Source organism: Odocoileus virginianus, chromosome 8 (assembly GCF_023699985.2).
Source record: "Odocoileus virginianus isolate 20LAN1187 ecotype Illinois chromosome 8, Ovbor_1.2, whole genome shotgun sequence".
NCBI classification, from domain to species: Eukaryota; Metazoa; Chordata; class Mammalia; order Artiodactyla; family Cervidae; genus Odocoileus; species Odocoileus virginianus.
In genome coordinates, this window is record NC_069681.1 from 65,100,609 (window position 1) to 65,106,911 (window position 6,303).

The window sequence follows — 6,303 nt, forward strand, 5'->3', positions numbered from 1 at the left end:
CAGTGATTTCCACCATTCTGTACTCAAGGTACTTATCCATTCTAATTCCTCAGTTATTCTGCTATTGATCTCTTTTTTTTTAAGTTATTGTTTTGTTCTTGCCTATTTGTTCTTTAGTTCTAAGTCTTTGTTAATTCTTCCTTACATCAATTCAGTCTTTCCTCCATTGTCCCCCTTCTTTTGTTCAAGATTCTAGATTGTCTTCACTATCATAATTCTGAATTTCTTTCTTTCTTTCTTTTTTTCTGGTAGATTGTATATCTCCACTTCATTCAGTTGTTCGCCTGGGTTTTATCTTGTTCCTCTGCTGTCTGAAACATAATCCCCTGCCTTTTCATTTTGATTAACTTTCTGTGACTGTGTTTTTCATTCTGGAGGTTGCAAGAATGTAGTTCTTGCTTCTCCTATCTTCTCTCTTGTCAATGAGGCTATCTAGAAGAGGCTTATGCAAGTTTCCTGATGGTAGGGGCTGTTGGTGGGTAGAACTGGGACTTGCTTTTGTGGGCAGGGCCATGCTCACTAAAACTTTAATCCACTTGCTGTTGGATGGGGTTGTGCTCCCTCCCTACAAGTTCTTTGATCTGAGATGATCCTATCCTAGAGTCTACACATTCTATGAAAGGGCTAAAGGTGACAACCTCCAGGAGGACTCAAACCAGTTGGTACCTCCTAGGAGTGCTGCTTCCAGGGCTCTTATCCCCGCAGTGAGACACAGCCAAACCATGCCTCTGTAGGAGACCCTCCAGTGCTAGCAGACAGGTCTGTTTCACTCTCCTGTGGGGCCACTGATCCTTTCCCCTGGTGTACGCAAAATTTTGTGTGTGTCCTTCAAGAGTGGAGTCTCTGTTTCCTCAAATCTTATGAATCTCTGCAATCAAATTCTACAGGCATTCAAAGTCAGATTCCCTGGGGATTCCTAGTCCCTTTGTTGGATCCATAGGCCGAGAAGCCTGTAAAGGGCTCAGGAGCTTCACAACTGTGAGAGAACCTCTGTGATATAAATTTTCTCTAGTTTGTGGTCACCCACCTAGCAATTACAGCATTTGATTTTAGTGTGATTGCATCCTTCTGACCATTTTGTTGTGGCTTCTACTTTGTCCTTGGACATGGGAAGTCTTTTTTGATGGGTTCCAGCATTCTCCTGTTGACAGTTGTGATTTCAGTACTCTTACATGAGCACGTGAGCATATTTCCTTCTACTCCACCATTTTGAATCAATCCCCCTACATTTATGTCTACCACGAGCATTTCTGCTGCAACTCAATGCACAAAAAAATTACTAAAAAATGAATTGCATCCTGTAAATTTTCAGTCCTAAGCTATGAGGTCTAATGAGAAAAGTGGTTTTGGAACATTTCACTCAAAAACTATGTGATTACACAACCATAACGCTAACAAAAGGAATAATTATCCTAAAAGAAATACTAACATAGTTAGAATATGTTAAGTTTCTATTGGATATAGAAATATTCAGTAAATGTAAGATTTATATCTTTAAAAAGATAAGTGGCTATGATGAAGAAGGTCAGCTGTGGAGTTATGGATATCCAGGCAAAATACACAAGGAGAAGAGAGATCTCCAGAATAAACACTTTAAGGCCCAAGGAGGCCAAACAGGAAGAACAGAGCATGAATGACTTTTCAGTGTGATATGGCCTTTTTTGAAGTTTTCTTGAGCTAATCATTGTGAGTAGATATATATTTGGATGCAACTGAAACTACTTGGTGGTTCAAAATATTAATGGATGTGGACAAATAATATGTGAACCAAAATGATGTCTTCATTACCTTATTTCATCATTTATATATTTGCAGATTTTCTCCCTGAATGATAGTCTTGTTACAGAGGTTAGAACAGTTTTAGACATTTAATGCAGGCAATTTTGTTTTATTAAATAGCAAAACATGAATTTTACTGATACATCAATTTTAATATTCAAATAAAACCAAACATCTTTTATACTCCTGGCCTTAGAAAAAAATTCCAATAAGCTGAACTGAACGAAAGAAAAAAAAAAATACAATTTTTAATGTTATGCTTAGCCTGTAATACCTGGAGAAGGAAATGACAACCCACTCTAGTATTCTTGCTAAGAATATCCCAAGGGCAGAGGAACTTGGCAGGCTACAGTCCATGGGGTCACATCACTGAATGACTAACTATTACTTACCTAGGCTATAGCATGTTATTTTTGCATTAAAAGTATAAGCAAAAATAAAAGTGATAAGATTTCTAGATAATTAGGTGTTTTCTTAAGGCATTATATATTTATTTGACAAGATACTCGACTAAAGAATGATATAACCATAGGTTTCAATACAGGTAAATGGTAAATTTTAAAAAGGGAAGGTTTTTAGAAAGACTGATAATATTTTGGTTAAATATATAATATCAGGGTATTTTTTTTTCATTTTTTCTCTATTACTAGCATATAACCATTTCTGACTTAAACTACATACTCATTTTTGTACATGTTCTATTTGCTAGTTTCTCAGAATTTCTACTTCACTATCTTTCACTCTAAATTTATAAATTCACTGCTTTAATCACTAAATGTATATCTAATGGGTACATTTAGGAACATTTCTAGTTAAACCTGAATGGTAAAAGAAAACAAACAGAAAGCAAGAAATTTTCTTTAGTAGAAAAGTAATCTTTCAATTTAAAAATAGCACCAAATATAAATCCTTAATTGTATTATATAATCAAGAATTATAACTCAAAGTTATATTAAAGTTCATTCTCAATTATAACCAGCTTTTGCCCACTTTTATTTTATATAAAATTATTTTTTTACTGTGAGAAATTTATGATGTGATTTTTTTTATTTGTGATTTTTAGTAATATTAAGACTGGCAATAAATGTTTCAGACATCAAATTCATCACATGATTTAACAAATTTATGCATAGTAAAAATTAGATTTAATAGGTATTTATACAGTAAGTTTCTTTATATACTTATTTCCTACAGCAAAAATGCTTTAATTCTTTCTTGTCAGTATTTTCTCACACCCACATTCACCATATTTCATTTTAGTCAGTAAATGTTTATAAAGGTAGTATAGACAAATTACTTTTCTAAGGCACTTAAGTATTTTCATATGCATCTTCTTTAACATAAGTTTGAAGCAAATTTTGCATGTCTCCTTGCATAACATTGATTAGCACTGGTGTCCGTTGTTGTTTTGTATTTTTATTTATTTATTCATTTTTTTTTTTGTAGATTGAGAATTTGTCCTAGACTAAATTCTAAGACTAAATATATAGGTAATAGTCATGGTATAATCTGTAATTCTCTTTATCAAGAAAAATATATACTCTTTAGGAATGAATAAAGGCAGAGCATCTAGAACAATTAAGGCTGTGAAATCAAAGAAGATATGGGAAACAACCAACTTTATGTTTTTTCAAAATAAGTCAATTTCAAGGAATATTGGTACAGTGGTCTTAGTTGTTCAAATTCTTTGAAAAAGACAAGTTTTATTTATTAGGGAATATGGTCAGGGCAAAGTAAAAAAAAAAAGTGCCAATTGATTTCTTGAGAAATACTATGAAGAGTGAGTCATAATATCAGTTGAAGCTTAGTTAATATACATGAAGCAAATGTTTAGAGAAATTCTCTACTGTGATGATAGAGGAGGAACTAAAGTTTTATTTATTTATTTTTTAAAAATCTCCCTGAGGCTATTTTTCTTTCTTTCTTTCTTTATTTTATTTTTTTTCCATTTATTTTTATTAGTTGGAGGCTAATTACTTTACATCATTGCAGTAGTTTTTGTCATACATTGAAATGAATTAGCCATGGATTTACATGTATTCCCCATAGCAAATGCATTAATGCATTAAATATACCTGTTTCCATCAGACTTATTCCTGCTAAATGTGTTAATTAGTTCATTTACCAGAAGGTTGTTTGAATGGATATATAAATAGATTCTATTACTGAATGACAAATAATCAAAGGATCATTTTATTTTTTTTCCAGCTTTTTCATTTATTCCCCTTTTAACAAAGTAGAAGAAATAATACAGGATTAAAATTGCAAAAGTAGTTAATTGGTAGAACACACACACACAAAATCTGGATAGGAAGACAAGCTTATATACAATGAGGAAACACGTGTAAATTATGGTAGTTTGTAGATGAAATATTTTTTTAAAAAAGTCAAACATGCTACACAGTGCCGCTGTTTACAGCAATATTGAAGGGGAGAAAATAACACTAATTTAGGGACTGGTATACCACAAGGTCCAGGTTTCACAGCATCAGTGCAATAAATTCACAAAACTATATTACAGCTAGTTAATCAGTTTAAGAATTGTTCCCAAATATGTCACATTTCCAGCCCTCAGAGGTCCATTCCTACAGATTTCAACTACTCCATCTATGGGGACTAAAAGCAGCCAGTGTTACCATAAAAGGAGACTCCTGAGACTTATCTTTAAAGGCTTATTCTGGTCTTGAAAAATTAGTCGGATAAGGCTATTTTCTACTGAAGTGAATCTTGACTCAACACAGGAAGACTTTGTCCTTTATTGGCTGGTCTTGGAGTGAAGATCATAGACATGACTCTTAACCTACTATGGACTTTAGCTCCAATTAACCGAAAATCTGAAATTTAAAAGTCCTAAATACCAACTTCTGTAAGCCTGCTACTAAAAAGCCTTTGAGGATGTACTAGCTTCAAGTTTAAGTGTTCGAGGAACAAGAGTTCTGAAAGTTCCTGTCAGAGTCCCCATTTGAGAGGAAGGATCAATGTTACCCACAAACTGCTAAATTCTGCACAAGGGAGAAAACACATGCTAAGACATGGAGTGAGTTTCATCTTATTCCATGAGGCTTCTCCCACACTATCGAAACAGAATGAGGAATGATTCTTCATTGGTCTCTTTATCAGAAGTAGTAAACTTAGTCTCTATATTCATGAAGCCAGTTTCTTAGGCAGACCGTGGAAGCAGATGATAGAATGAGCTTCCTGAAACCACAGACCACTATCCTGTATCCAGCTTAAAAAAAGATCAACTTGAACAGTTATCCCAAGTCACTGTTAACTGTACTAAAGGGTGAAGTTCACCACTTTAGTGGTGTTATTTTAAAAGTTTAAGAGTTCAGTTAACCCTGGGTGACAAAAAACCAAGCTGAGGAAATGAAGAGTTGTCCATCTAAGGCCAGCTGATAAGAACACACCCATGAAGACACTGGGCATAAAGCCTTACTTGACAAGTCAGAATTTCTACTAAGGGCAGACCAAGGGACAGCAGAGAGCTATTTTCTGTAACATTTTAGTATCCCAACAGCATAACAGACACTGTTCCCAAGGACAATGTATACCCCATTACTCACACTGAATAAAGCAAATGCTTTATTCGTTTTTCTTTTCTTTTTGTTTCAGAAGCTTGTTTATCTCTCTTTTGGCCATTCCAATGTATTTCGAAATGATTCCATGTTGGTTCAGTCCAGGAAGCAAAAGTAAGAAAGTCACTATCAGGTAGGTGAGAAGGAGGTTGTGGACCTGCTGTCCGACCCAAGCAACCGCAGCAAGAGAAACGATCATGGTCATGAAGTACATTTTAGGCTTTTCTTCCTTTAGTGTAAAGAGGCGTTTCCACCAGCCCACAGCTCTGCGTCGCGTTTTTATTAGATTGCTGCAAATTTCATGGAATCTTTGCTGTTGCTTAGTGGTCCATTTATTGGAGCCAAAAATTCTAGGTGCTAGAATGGGAACAAGGTAGTCAGCCAAGCACAATAACATAACAAAAGAGGAAACACCAGATAGAACAGATGAATCTAGATAGTAGATAGAAACACCAAAGAAACCACACCCGTGATGGCAGGTGGAAACCAGGCTCTTTCCCATTGGAGGACTTTATCTGCCATCAGCATCACTTCTCCCCATCCTTGCAGCTGCTCTTCCAGACTTGCAGTCTCTGCAGCCAGCAGATTGGTGCTGCGATTATATCCTCCACCATAGTTCTCGAGGTGCAGTCTCAGCGAGCACAGGACGCCACCAATCTACTCCTCCGCAGATTCCCTCGCCGCACCCCTAGCCCAAAGGATCATTTTGAAGCTCAATTCATGAAGATGGATTTTATATTCCTATATCCTGGTTTCAAACTTAAACTTTATATTGTATGACTATTTGAGCTTGGATGAAATGCTTTATCTTCCTGAGCTGCGATGTTCTTATTGCAACAAAAACAATAGCAACAACAATGACACAATGGTGTTAATATTAACATTATATATAACATGTATATATGTTATGAGAATAATTTAATAATAATTGCATCACTTTTATAAT

General features: G+C 35.0%; 1 pseudogene; it reads right to left on the reverse strand.

Moving 5' to 3' along the window:
* Nucleotides 1-5,345: 5,345 nt before the first annotated feature.
* Nucleotides 5,346-5,958, reverse strand: LOC139036252 (ADP-ribosylation factor-like protein 6-interacting protein 1 pseudogene; annotated as a pseudogene).
* Nucleotides 5,959-6,303: the final 345 nt, after the last annotated feature.